This window comes from Triturus cristatus, chromosome 1_2, assembly GCF_964204655.1.
Source record: "Triturus cristatus chromosome 1_2, aTriCri1.1, whole genome shotgun sequence".
Taxonomy (NCBI): Eukaryota; Metazoa; Chordata; class Amphibia; order Caudata; family Salamandridae; genus Triturus; species Triturus cristatus.
In genome coordinates, this window is record NC_140580.1 from 430,821,246 (window position 1) to 430,836,476 (window position 15,231).

The window sequence follows — 15,231 nt, forward strand, 5'->3', positions numbered from 1 at the left end:
CAGACGTTTTCTCCTACTCAGAAGCTTCTATTTAGACCAATTTCAGGCATTAAAATGACTCTAAACACACTTACTTTAGTTCCAAAAGTGATAATTCACATGCAATAGTCATTTACAGTCAAAAAAATTACCATTTCTGACCATCTGCAGAAAGTACGACACGTCACGGGTCATCATTTTTCATCGCAAAATTGATTTTTTGGACTGTAGAATAATTGATTCAAAATGTCATTTGGATTGTGCCTCATGTTGAATAAGTACTTTTTAAAGCCTCAATGTGACGAAAATTACAATTTTTACAGACTTTTTCTCCTACTCAGAAGCTTCTATTTAGACCAATTTCAGGCATTAAAATGACTCTAAACACACTTACTTTAGTTCCAAAAGTGATAATTCACATGCAATAGTCATTTACAGTCAAAAAATTAAACATTAAAAAATTACCATTTCTGACCATCTGGAGAAAGTACGACACGTCACGGGTCATCTTTTTTCATCAGAAAATTGATTTTTTTGGACTGTAGAATAATTGATTCAAAATGTCATTTGGATTGTGCCTCATGTTGAATAACTACTTTTAAACCCTCAATTTGACCAAAATTGCCATTTTTGCAGACGGTTTCTCCTACTCAGAAGCTTCTATCTAGACCAATTTCAGGCATTAAAATGACTCTAAACACACTTACTTTAGTTCCAAAAGTGATAATTCACATGCAATAGTCATTTACAGTAAAAAAATTAAACATTAAAAAAATTACCATTTCTGACCATCTGCAGAAAGTACGACACGTCACGGGTCATCATTTTTCATCAGAAAATTGATTTTTTGGACTGTAGAATAATTGATTCAAAATGTCATTTGGATTGTGCCTCATGTTGAATAAGTACTTTTTAAAGCCTCAATGTGACGAAAATTACAATTTTTACAGACTTTTTCTCCTACTCAGAAGCTTCTATTTTGACCAATTTCAGGCATTAAAATGACTCTAAACACACTTGTTGTAGTTCCAAAAGTGATAATTCACATGCAATTGTCATTTACAGTAAACAAATGAAACATTAGAAAATTACCATTTCTGACCATCTGGAGAAAGTTCGACAGGTCACGGGTCATCATTTTTCATAAGAAAATTGATTTTTTGGACTGTAGAAAAATTGATTCAAAATGTCATTTGGATTGTGCCTCATGTTGAATAACTACTCTTTAAAGCCTCAATGTGTTAAAAATTGCCATTTTTACAGACTTTTTCTCCTATTCAGAAGTTTCTATTTTGACCAATTTCAGGCATTAAAATAACTCTAAACACACTTATTTTAGTTCCAAACGTGATAATGCATATGCAATAGTCATTTACAGTCAATAAATTAAACATTAAAAAATTACCATTTCTGACCAACTAGAGAAAATTAGACAGGTCACGGATCATCATTTTTCATAAGAAAATTGAGTTTTTTGGACTGTAGAATAATTGATTCAAAATGTCATTTGGATTGTGCCTCATGTTGAATAACTACTTTTAAACCCTCAATTTGACCAAAATTACCATTTTTGCAGACGTTTTCTCCTACTCACTAGCTTCTATTTAGACCAATTTCAGGCATTAAAATGACTCTAAACACACTTACTTTAGTTCCAAAAGTGATAATTCACATGCAATAGTCATTTACAGTAAAAAAATTACCATTTCTGACCATCTGCAGAAAGTACGACACGTCACGGGTCATCATTTTTCATCAGAAAATTGATTTTTTGGACTGTAGAATAATTGATTCAAAATGTCATTTGGATTGTGCCTCATGTTGAATAAGTACTTTTTGAAGCCTCAATGTGACGAAAATTACAATTTTTACAGACTTTTTCTCCTACTCAGAAGTTTCTATTTTGACCAATTTCAGGCATTAAAATAGCTCTAAACACACTTATTTTAGTTCCAAACGTGATAATTCATACGCAATAGTCATTTACAGTCAATAAATTAAACATTAGAAAATTACCATTTCTGACCATCTGGAGAAAGTTTGACAGGTCACGGGTCATCATTTTTCATAAGAAAACTAATTTTTTGGACTGTAGAAAAATTGATTCAAAATGTCATGCGGATTGTGCCTCATGTTGAATAAGTACTTTTTAAAGACTCAATGTGACGAAAATTACAATTTTTGCAGACGTTTTCTCCTACTCAGAAGCTTCTATTTAGACCAATTTCAGGCATTAAAATGACTCTAAACACACTTACTTTAGTTCCAAAAGTGATAATTCACATGCAATAGTCATTTACAGTCAAAAAAATTACCATTTCTGACCATCTGCAGAAAGTACGACACGTCACGGGTCATCATTTTTCATCGCAAAATTGATTTTTTGGACTGTAGAATATTTGATTCAAAATGTCATTTGGATTGTGCCTCATGTTGAATAACTACTTTTAAACCCTCAATTTGACCAAAATTGCCATTTTTGCAGACGTTTTCTCCTACTCAGAAGCTTCTATCTAGACCAATTTCAGGCATTAAAATGACTCTAAACACACTTACTTTAGTTCCAAAAGTGATAATTCACATGCAATAGTCATTTACAGTAATAAAATTAAACATTAAAAAAATTGCCATTTCTGACCATCTGCAGAAAGTACGACACGTCACGGGTCATCATTTTTCATCAGAAAATTGATTTTTTGGACTGTAGAATAATTGATTCAAAATGTCAATTGGATTGTGCCTCATGTTGAATAAGTACTTTTTAAAGCCTCAATGTGACGAAAATTACAATTTTTACAGACTTTTTCTCCTACTCAGAAGCTTCTATTTTGACCAATTTCAGGCATTAAAATGACTCTAAACACACTTATTGTAGTTCCAAAAGTGATAATTCACATGCAATTGTCATTTACAGTAAAAAAATTAAACATTAGAAAATTACCATTTCTGACCATCTGGAGAAAGTTCGACAGGTCACGGGTCATCAATTTTCATAAGAAAATTGAGTTTTTTGGACTGTAGAATAATTGATTCAAAATGTCATTTGGATTGTGCCTCATGTTGAATAACTACTTTTAAACCCTCAATTTGACCAAAATTACCATTTTTGCAGACGTTTTCTCCTACTCAGAAGCTTCTATTTAGACCAATTTCAGGCATTAAAATGACTCTAAACACACTTACTTTAGTTCCAAAAGTGATAATTCACATGCAATAGTCATTTACAGTCAAAACAATTACCATTTCTGACCATCTGCAGAAAGTACGACACGTCACGTGTCATCTTTTTTCATCAGAAAATTGATTTTTTGGGACTGTAGAATAATTGATTCAAAATGTCATTTGGATTGTGCCTCATGTTGAATAACTACTTTTAAACCCTCAATTTGACCAAAATTGCCATTTTTGCAGACGTTTTCTCCTACTCAGAAGCTTCTATCTAGACCAATTTCAGGCATTAAAATGACTCTAAACACACTTACTTTAGTTCCAAAAGTGATAATTCACATGCAATAGTCATTTACAGTAAAAAAATTAAACATTAAAAAATTACCATTTCTGACCATCTGCAGAAAGTACGACACGTCACGGGTCATCATTTTTCATCAGAAAATAGATTTTTTGGACTGTAGAATAATTGATTCAAAATGTCATTTGGATTGTGCCTCATGTTGAATAAGTACTTTTTAAAGCCTCAATGTGACGAAAATTACAATTTTTACAGACTTTTTCTCCTACTCAGAAGCTTCTATTTTGACCAATTTCAGGCATTAAAATGACTCTAAACACACTTATTGTAGTTCCAAAAGTGATAATTCACATGCAATTGTCATTTACAGTAAAAAAATTAAACATTAGAAAATTACCATTTCTGACCATCTGGAGAAAGTTCGACAGGTCACGGGTCATCATTTTTCATAACAAAATTGATTTTTTGGACTGTAGAAAAATTGATTCAAAATGTCATTTGGATTGTGCCTCATGTTGAATAACTACTCTTTAAAGCCTCAATGTGTTCAAAATTGCCATTTTTACAGACTTTTTCTCCTATTCAGAAGTTTCTATTTTGACCAATTTCAGGCATTAAAATAACTCTAAACACATTTATTTTAGTTCCAAACGTGATAATGCATATGCAATAGTCATTTACAGTCAATAAATTAAACATTAATAAATTACCATTTCTGACCAACTAGAGAAAATTAGACAGGTCACGGATCATCATTTTTCATAAGAAAATTGAGTTTTTTGGACTGTAGAATAATTGATTCAAAATGTCATTTGGATTGTGCCTCATGTTGAATAACTACTTTTAAACCCTCAATTTGACCAAAATTACCATTTTTGCAGACGTTTTCTCCTACTCAGAAGCTTCTATTTAGACCAATTTCAGGCATTAAAATGACTCTAAACACACTTACTTTAGTTCCAAAAGTGATAATTCACATGCAATAGTCATTTACAGTCAAAACAATTACCATTTCTGACCATCTGCAGAAAGTACGACACGTCATGGGTCATCATTTTTCATCGCAAAATTGATTTTTTGGACTGTAGAATAATTGATTCAAAATGTCATTTGGATTGTGCCTCATGTTGAATAAGTACTTTTTAAAGCCTCAATGTGACGAAAATTACAATTTTTACAGACTTTTTCCCCTACTCAGAAGCTTCTATTTAGACCAATTTCAGGCATTAAAATGACTCTAAACACACTTACTTTAGTTCCAAAAGTGATAATTCACATGCAATAGTCATTTACAGTCAAAAAATTAAACATTAAAAAATTACCATTTCTGACCATCTGGAGAAAGTACGACACGTCACGGGTCATCTTTTTTTCATCAGAAAATTCATTTTTTTGGACTGTAGAATAATTGATTCAAAATGTCATTTGGATTGTGCCTCATGTTGAATAACTACTTTTAAACCCTCAATTTGACCAAAATTGCCATTTTTGCAGACGGTTTCTCCTACTCAGAAGCTTCTATCTAGACCAATTTCAGGCATTAAAATGACTCTAAACACACTTACTTTAGTTCCAAAAGTGATACTTCACATGCAATAGTCATTTACAGTAAAAAAATTAAACATTAAAAAAATTACCATTTCTGACCATCTGCAGAAAGTACGACACGTCACGGGTCATCATTTTTCATCAGAAAATTGATTTTTCTGGACTGTAGAATAATTGATTCAAAATGTCATTTGGATTGTGCCTCATGTTGAATAACTACTTTTAAACCCTCAATTTGACCAAAATTGCCATTTTTGCAGACGGTTTCTCCTACTCAGAAGCTTCTATTTAGACCAATTTCAGGCATTAAAATGACTCTAAACACACTTACTTTAGTTCCAAAACTGATAATTCACATGCAATAGTCATTTACAGTAAAAAAAATTACCATTTCTGACCATCTGCAGAAAGTACGACACGTCACGGGTCATCATTTTTCATCAGAAAATTGATTTTTTGGACTGTAGAATAATTGATTCAAAATGTCATTTGGATTGTGCCTCATGTTGAATAAGTACTTTTTAAAGCCTCAATGTGACGAAAATTACAATTTTTACAGACTTTTTCTCCTACTCAGAAGCTTCTATTTTGACCAATTTCAGGCATTAAAATGACTCTAAACACACTTATTGTAGTTCCAAAAGTGATAATTCACATGCAATTGTCATTTACAGTAAAAAAATGAAACATTAGAAAATTACCATTTCTGACCATCTGGAGAAAGTTCGACAGGTCACGGGTCATCATTTTTCATAAGAAAATTGATTTTTTGGACTGTAGAAAAATTGATTCAAAATGTCATTTGGATTGTGCCTCATGTTGAATAACTACTCTTTAAAGCCTCAATGTGTTCAAAATTGCCATTTTTACAGACTTTTTCTCCTATTCAGAAGTTTCTATTTTGACCAATTTCAGGCATTAAAATAACTCTAAACACACTTATTTTAGTTCCAAACGTGATAATGCATATGCAATAGTCATTTACAGTCAATAAATTAAACATTAAAAAATTACCATTTCTGACCAACTAGAGAAAATTAGACAGGTCACGGATCATCATTTTTCATAAGAAAATTGAGTTTTTTGGACTGTAGAATAATTGATTCAAAATGTCATTTGGATTGTGCCTCATGTTGAATAACTACTTTTAAACCCTCAATTTGACCAAAATTACCATTTTTGCAGACGTTTTCTCCTACTCAGTAGCTTCTATTTAGACCAATTTCAGGCATTAAAATGACTCTAAACACACTTACTTTAGTTCCAAAAGTGATAATTCACATGCAATAGTCATTTACAGTAAAAAAAATTACCATTTCTGACCATCTGCAGAAAGTACGACACGTCACGGGTCATCATTTTTCATCAGAAAATTGATTTTTTGGACTGTAGAATAATTGATTCAAAATGTCATTTGGATTGTGCCTCATGTTGAATAAGTACTTTTTAAAGCCTCAATGTGACGAAAATTACAATTTTTACAGACTTTTTCTCCTACTCAGAAGTTTCTATTTTGACCAATTTCAGGCATTAAAATAGCTCTAAACACACTTATTTTAGTTCCAAACGTGATAATTCATACGCAATAGTCATTTACAGTCAATAAATTAAACATTAGAAAATTACCATTTCTGACCATCTGGAGAAAGTTTGACAGGTCACGGGTCATCATTTTTAATAGGAAAACTAATTTTTTGGACTGTAGAAAAATTGATTCAAAATGTCATGCGGATTGTGCCTCATGTTGAATAACAACTTTTTAAAGCTTCAATGTGACCAAAATTGCCATTTTTACAGATGTTTTCTCCTACTCCGAAGCTTCTATTAAGACCAATTTCAGGCACTAAAATGACTCTAAACACACTTACTTTAGTTCCAAAAGTGATAATTCACATGCAATAGTCATTTACAGTCAAAAAATTAAACATTAAAAAATTACCATTTCTGACCATCTGGAGAAAGTACGACACGTCACGGGTCATCTTTTTTCATCAGAAAATTGATTTTTTTGGACTGTAGAATAATGATTAAAAATGTCATTTGGATTGTGCCTCATGTTGAATAACTACTTTTAAACCCTCAATTTGACCAAAATTGCCATTTTTGCAGACGTTTTCTCCTACTCAGAAGCTTCTATCTAGACCAATTTCAGGCATTAAAATGACTCTAAACACACTTACTTTAGTTCCAAAAGTGATAATTCACATGCAATAGTCATTTACAGTAATAAAATTAAACATTAAAAAAATTGCCATTTCTGACCATCTGCAGAAAGTACGACACGTCACGGGTCATCATTTTTCATCAGAAAATTGATTTTTTAAACTGTAGAATAATTGATTCAAAATGTCAATTGGATTGTGCCTCATGTTGAATAAGTACTTTTTAAAGCCTCAATGTGACGAAAATTACAATTTTTACAGACTTTTTCTCCTACTCAGAAGCTTCTATTTTGACCAATTTCAGGCATTAAAATGACTCTAAACACACTTATTGTAGTTCCAAAAGTGATAATTCACATGCAATTGTCATTTACAGTAAAAAAATTAAACATTAGAAAATTACCATTTCTGACCATCTGGAGAAAGTTCGACAGGTCACGGGTCATCAATTTTCATAAGAAAATTGAGTTTTTTGGACTGTAGAATAATTGATTCAAAATGTCATTTGGATTGTGCCTCATGTTGAATAACTACTTTTAAACCCTCAATTTGACCAAAATTACCATTTTTGCAGACATTTTCTCCTACTCAGAAGCTTCTATTTAGACCAATTTCAGGCATTAAAATGACTCTAAACACACTTACTTTAGTTCCAAAAGTGATAATTCACATGCAATAGTCATTTACAGTCAAAACAATTACCATTTCTGACCATCTGCAGAAAGTACGACACGTCACGGGTCATCATTTTTCATCGCAAAATTGATTTTTTGGACTGTAGAATAATTGATTCAAAATGTCATTTGGATTGTGCCTCATGTTGAATAACTACTTTTAAACCCTCAATTTGACCAAAATTGCCATTTTTGTAGACGTTTTCTCCTACTCAGAAGCTTCTATCTAGACCAACTTCAGGCATTAAAATGACTCTAAACACACTTACTTTAGTTCCAAAAGTGATAATTCACATGCAATAGTCATTTACAGTAAAAAAATTAAACATTAAAAAAATTACCATTTCTGACCATCTGCAGAAAGTACGACACGTCACGGGTCATCATTTTTCATCAGAAAATTGATTTTTTGGACGGTAGAATAATTGATTCAAAATGTCATTTGGATTGTGCCTCATGTTGAATATGTACTTTTTAAAGCCTCAATGTGACGAAAATTACAATTTTTACATACTTTTTCTCCTACTCAGAAGCTTCTATTTAGACCAATTTCAGGCATTAAAATGACTCTAAACACACTTACTTTAGTTCCAAAAGTGATAATTCACACGCAATAGTCATTTACAGTCAAAAAATTAAACATTAAAAAATTACCATTTCTGACCATCTGGAGAAAGTACGACACGTCACGTGTCATCTTTTTTCATCAGAAAATTGATTTTTTTGGACTGTAGAATAATTGATTCAAAATGTCATTTGGATTGTGCCTCATGTTGAATAACTACTTTTAAACCCTCAATTTGACCAAAATTGCCATTTTTGCAGACGTTTTCTCCTACTCAGAAGCTTCTATTTAGACCAATTTCAGGCATTAAAATGACTCTAAACACACTTACTTTAGTTCCAAAAGTGATAATTCACATGCAATAGTCATTTACAGTCAAAAAAATTACCATTTCTGACCATCTGCAGAAAGTACGACACGTCACGGGTCATCATTTTTCATCGCAAAATTGATTTTTTGGACTGTAGAATAATTGATTCAAAATGTCATTTGGATTGTGCCTCATGTTGAATAAGTACTTTTTAAAGCCTCAATGTGACGAAAATTACAATTTTTACATACTTTTTCTCCTACTCAGAAGCTTCTATTTAGACCAATTTCAGGCATTAAAATGACTCTAAACACACTTACTTTAGTTCCAAAAGTGATAATTCACATGCAATAGTCATTTACAGTAAAAAAATTAAACATTAAAAAAATTACCATTTCTGACCATCTGCAGAAAGTACGACACGTCACGGGTCATCATTTTTCATCAGAAAATTGATTTTTTGGACTGTAGAATAATTGATTCAAAATGTCATTTGGATTGTGCCTCATGTTGAATAAGTACTTTTTAAAGCCTCAATGTGACGAAAATTACAATTTTTACAGACTTTTTCTCCTACTCAGAAGCTTCTATTTTGACCAATTTCAGGCATTAAAATGACTCTAAACACACTTATTGTAGTTCCAAAAGTGATAATTCACATGCAATTGTCATTTACAGTAAAAAAATGAAACATTAGAAAATTACCATTTCTGACCATCTGGAGAAAGTTCGACAGGTCACGGGTCATCATTTTTCATAAGAAAATTGATTTTTTGGACTGTAGAAAAATTGATTCAAAATGTCATTTGGATTGTGCCTCATGTTGAATAACTACTCTTTAAAGCCTCAATGTGTTCAAAATTGCCATTTTTACAGACTTTTTCTCCTATTCAGAAGTTTCTATTTTGACCAATTTCAGGCATTAAAATAACTCTAAACACACTTATTTTAGTTCCAAACGTGATAATGCATATGCAATAGTCATTTACAGTCAATAAATTAAACATTAAAAAATTACCATTTCTGACCAACTAGAGAAAATTAGACAGGTCACGGATCATCATTTTTCATAAGAAAATTGAGTTTTTTGGACTGTAGAATAATTGATTCAAAATGTCATTTGGATTGTGCCTCATGTTGAATAACTACTTTTAAACCCTCAATTTGACCAAAATTACCATTTTTGCAGACGTTTTCTCCTACTCAGTAGCTTCTATTTAGACCAATTTCAGGCATTAAAATGACTCTAAACACACTTACTTTAGTTCCAAAAGTGATAATTCACATGCAATAGTCATTTACAGTAAAAAAAATTACCATTTCTGACCATCTGCAGAAAGTACGACACGTCACGGGTCATCATTTTTCATCAGAAAATTGATTTTTTGGACTGTAGAATAATTGATTCAAAATGTCATTTGGATTGTGCCTCATGTTGAATAAGTACTTTTTAAAGCCTCAATGTGATGAAAATTACAATTTTTACAGACTTTTTCTCCTACTCAGAAGTTTCTATTTTGACCAATTTCAGGCATTAAAATAGCTCTAAACACACTTATTTTAGTTCCAAACGTGATAATTCATACGCAATAGTCATTTACAGTCAATAAATTAAACATTAGAAAATTACCATTTCTGACCATCTGGAGAAAGTTTGACAGGTCACGGGTCATCATTTTTAATAGGAAAACTAATTTTTTGGACTGTAGAAAAATTGATTCAAAATGTCATGCGGATTGTGCCTCATGTTGAATAACAACTTTTTAAAGCTTCAATGTGACCAAAATTGCCATTTTTACAGATGTTTTCTCCTACTCCGAAGCTTCTATTAAGACCAATTTCAGGCACTAAAATGACTCTAAACACACTTACTTTAGTTCCAAAAGTGATAATTCACATGCAATAGTCATTTACAGTCAAAAAATTAAACATTAAAAAATTACCATTTCTGACCATCTGGAGAAAGTACGACACGTCACGGGTCATCTTTTTTCATCAGAAAATTGATTTTTTTGGACTGTAGAATAATGATTCAAAATGTCATTTGGATTGTGCCTCATGTTGAATAACTACTTTTAAACCCTCAATTTGACCAAAATTGCCATTTTTGCAGACGTTTTCTCCTACTCAGAAGCTTCTATCTAGACCAATTTCAGGCATTAAAATGACTCTAAACACACTTACTTTAGTTCCAAAAGTGATAATTCACATGCAATAGTCATTTACAGTAATAAAATTAAACATTAAAAAAATTGCCATTTCTGACCATCTGCAGAAAGTACGACACGTCACGGGTCATCATTTTTCATCAGAAAATTGATTTTTTAAACTGTAGAATAATTGATTCAAAATGTCAATTGGATTGTGCCTCATGTTGAATAAGTACTTTTTAAAGCCTCAATGTGACGAAAATTACAATTTTTACAGACTTTTTCTCCTACTCAGAAGCTTCTATTTTGACCAATTTCAGGCATTAAAATGACTCTAAACACACTTATTGTAGTTCCAAAAGTGATAATTCACATGCAATTGTCATTTACAGTAAAAAAATTAAACATTAGAAAATTACCATTTCTGACCATCTGGAGAAAGTTCGACAGGTCACGGGTCATCAATTTTCATAAGAAAATTGAGTTTTTTGGACTGTAGAATAATTGATTCAAAATGTCATTTGGATTGTGCCTCATGTTGAATAACTACTTTTAAACCCTCAATTTGACCAAAATTACCATTTTTGCAGACATTTTCTCCTACTCAGAAGCTTCTATTTAGACCAATTTCAGGCATTAAAATGACTCTAAACACACTTACTTTAGTTCCAAAAGTGATAATTCACATGCAATAGTCATTTACAGTCAAAACAATTACCATTTCTGACCATCTGCAGAAAGTACGACACGTCACGGGTCATCATTTTTCATCGCAAAATTGATTTTTTGGACTGTAGAATAATTGATTCAAAATGTCATTTGGATTGTGCCTCATGTTGAATAACTACTTTTAAACCCTCAATTTGACCAAAATTGCCATTTTTGTAGACGTTTTCTCCTACTCAGAAGCTTCTATCTAGACCAACTTCAGGCATTAAAATGACTCTAAACACACTTACTTTAGTTCCAAAAGTGATAATTCACATGCAATAGTCATTTACAGTAAAAAAATTAAACATTAAAAAAATTACCATTTCTGACCACCTGCAGAAAGTACGACACGTCACGGGTCATCATTTTTCATCAGAAAATTGATTTTTTGGACTGTAGAATAATTGATTCAAAATGTCATTTGGATTGTGCCTCATGTTGAATATGTACTTTTTAAAGCCTCAATGTGACGAAAATTACAATTTTTACAGACTTTTTCTCCTACTCAGAAGCTTCTATTTAGACCAATTTCAGGCATTAAAATGACTCTAAACACACTTACTTTAGTTCCAAAAGTGATAATTCACACGCAATAGTCATTTACAGTCAAAAAATTAAACATTAAAAAATTACCATTTCTGACCATCTGGAGAAAGTACGACACGTCACGTGTCATCTTTTTTCATCAGAAAATTGATTTTTTTGGACTGTAGAATAATTGATTCAAAATGTCATTTGGATTGTGCCTCATGTTGAATAACTACTTTTAAACCCTCAATTTGACCAAAATTGCCATTTTTGCAGACGTTTTCTCCTACTCAGAAGCTTCTATTTAGACCAATTTCAGGCATTAAAATGACTCTAAACACACTTACTTTAGTTCCAAAAGTGATAATTCACATGCAATAGTCATTTACAGTCAAAAAAATTACCATTTCTGACCATCTGCAGAAAGTACGACACGTCACGGGTCATCATTTTTCATCGCAAAATTGATTTTTTGGACTGTAGAATAATTGATTCAAAATGTCATTTGGATTGTGCCTCATGTTGAATAAGTACTTTTTAAAGCCTCAATGTGACGAAAATTACAATTTTTACATACTTTTTCTCCTACTCAGAAGCTTCTATTTAGACCAATTTCAGGCATTAAAATGACTCTAAACACACTTACTTTAGTTCCAAAAGTGATAATTCACATGCAATAGTCATTTACAGTAAAAAAATTAAACATTAAAAAAATTACCATTTCTGACCATCTGCAGAAAGTACGACACGTCACGGGTCATCATTTTTCATCAGAAAATTGATTTTTTGGACTGTAGAATAATTGATTCAAAATGTCATTTGGATTGTGCCTCATGTTGAATAAGTACTTTTTAAAGCCTCAATGTGACGAAAATTACAATTTTTACAGACTTTTTCTCCTACTCAGAAGCTTCTATTTTGACCAATTTCAGGCATTAAAATGACTCTAAACACACTTATTGTAGTTCCAAAAGTGATAATTCACATGCAATTGTCATTTACAGTAAAAAAATTAAACATTAGAAAATTACCATTTCTGACCATCTGGAGAAAGTTCGACAGGTCACGGGTCATCATTTTTCATAAGAAAATTGATTTTTTGGACTGTAGAAAAATTGATTCAAAATGTCATTTGGATTGTGCCTCATGTTGAATAACTACTCTTTAAAGCCTCAATGTGTTCAAAATTGCCATTTTTACAGACTTTTTCTCCTATTCAGAAGTTTCTATTTTGACCAATTTCACGCATTAAAATAACTCTAAACACACTTATTTTAGTTCCAAACGTGATAATGCATATGCAATAGTCATTTACAGTCAATAAATTAAACATTAAAAAATTACCATTTCTGACCAACTAGAGAAAATTAGACAGGTCACGGATCATCATTTTTCATAAGAAAATTGAGTTTTTTGGACTGTAGAATAATTGATTCAAAATGTCATTTGGATTGTGCCTCATGTTGAATAACTACTTTTAAACCCTCAATTTGACCAAAATTACCATTTTTGCAGACGTTTTCTCCTACTCAGAAGCTTCTATTTAGACCAATTTCAGGCATTAAAATGACTCTAAACACACTTACTTTAGTTCCAAAAGTGATAATTCACATGCAATTGTCATTTACAGTCAAAAAAATTACCATTTCTGACCATCTGCAGAAAGTACGACACGTCACGGGTCATCATTTTTCATCAGAAAATTGATTTTTTGGACTGTAGAATAATTGATTCAAAATGTCATTTGGATTGTGCCTCATGTTGAATAAGTACTTTTTAAAGCCTCAATGTGACGAAAATTACAATTTTTACAGACTTTTTCTCCTACTCAGAAGCTTCTATTAAGACCAATTTCAGGCACTAAAATGACTCTAAACACACTTACTTTAGTTCCAAAAGTGATAATTCACATGCAATAGTCATTTACAGTCAAAAAATTAAACATTAAAAAATTACCATTTCTGACCATCTGGAGAAAGTACGACACGTCACGGGTCATCTTTTTTCATCAGAAAATTGATTTTTTTGGACTGTAGAATAATTGATTCAAAATGTCATTTGGATTGTGCCTCATGTTGAATAACTACTTTTAAACCCTCAATTTGACCAAAATTGCCATTTTTGCAGACGTTTTCTCCTACTCAGAAGCTTCTATCTAGACCAATTTCATGCATTAAAATGACTCTAAACACACTTACTTTAGTTCCAAAAGTGATAATTCACATGCAATAGTCATTTACAGTAATAAAATTAAACATTAAAAAAATTGCCATTTCTGACCATCTGCAGAAAGTACGACACGTCACGGGTCATCATTTTTCATCAGAAAATTGATTTTTTGGACTGTAGAATAATTGATTCAAAATGTCAATTGGATTGTGCCTCATGTTGAATAAGTACTTTTTAAAGCCTCAATGTGACGAAAATTACAATTTTTACAGACTTTTTCTCCTACTCAGAAGCTTCTATTTTGACCAATTTCAGGCATTAAAATGACTCTAAACACACTTATTGTAGTTCCAAAAGTGATAATTCACATGCAATTGTCATTTACAGTAAAAAAATTAAACATTAGAAAATTACCATTTCTGACCATCTGGAGAAAGTTCGACAGGTCACGGGTCATCAATTTTCATAAGAAAATTGAGTTTTTTGGACTGTAGAATAATTGATTCAAAATGTCATTTGGATTGTGCCTCATGTTGAATAACTACTTTTAAACCCTCAATTTGACCAAAATTACCATTTTTGCAGACGTTTTCTCCTACTCAGAAGCTTCTATTTAGACCAATTTCAGGCATTAAAATGACTCTAAACACACTTACTTTAGTTCCAAAAGTGATAATTCACATGCAATAGTCATTTACAGTCAAAACAATTACCATTTCTGACCATCTGCAGAAAGTACGACACGTCACGGGTCATCATTTTTCATCGCAAAATTGATTTTTTGGACTGTAGAATAATTGATTCAAAATGTCATTTGGATTGTGCCTCATGTTGAATAACTACTTTTAAACCCTCAATTTGACCAAAATTGCCATTTTTGTAGACGTTTTCTCCTACTCAGAAGCTTCTATCTAGACCAACTTCAGGCATTAAAATGACTCTAAACACACTTACTTTAGTTCCAAA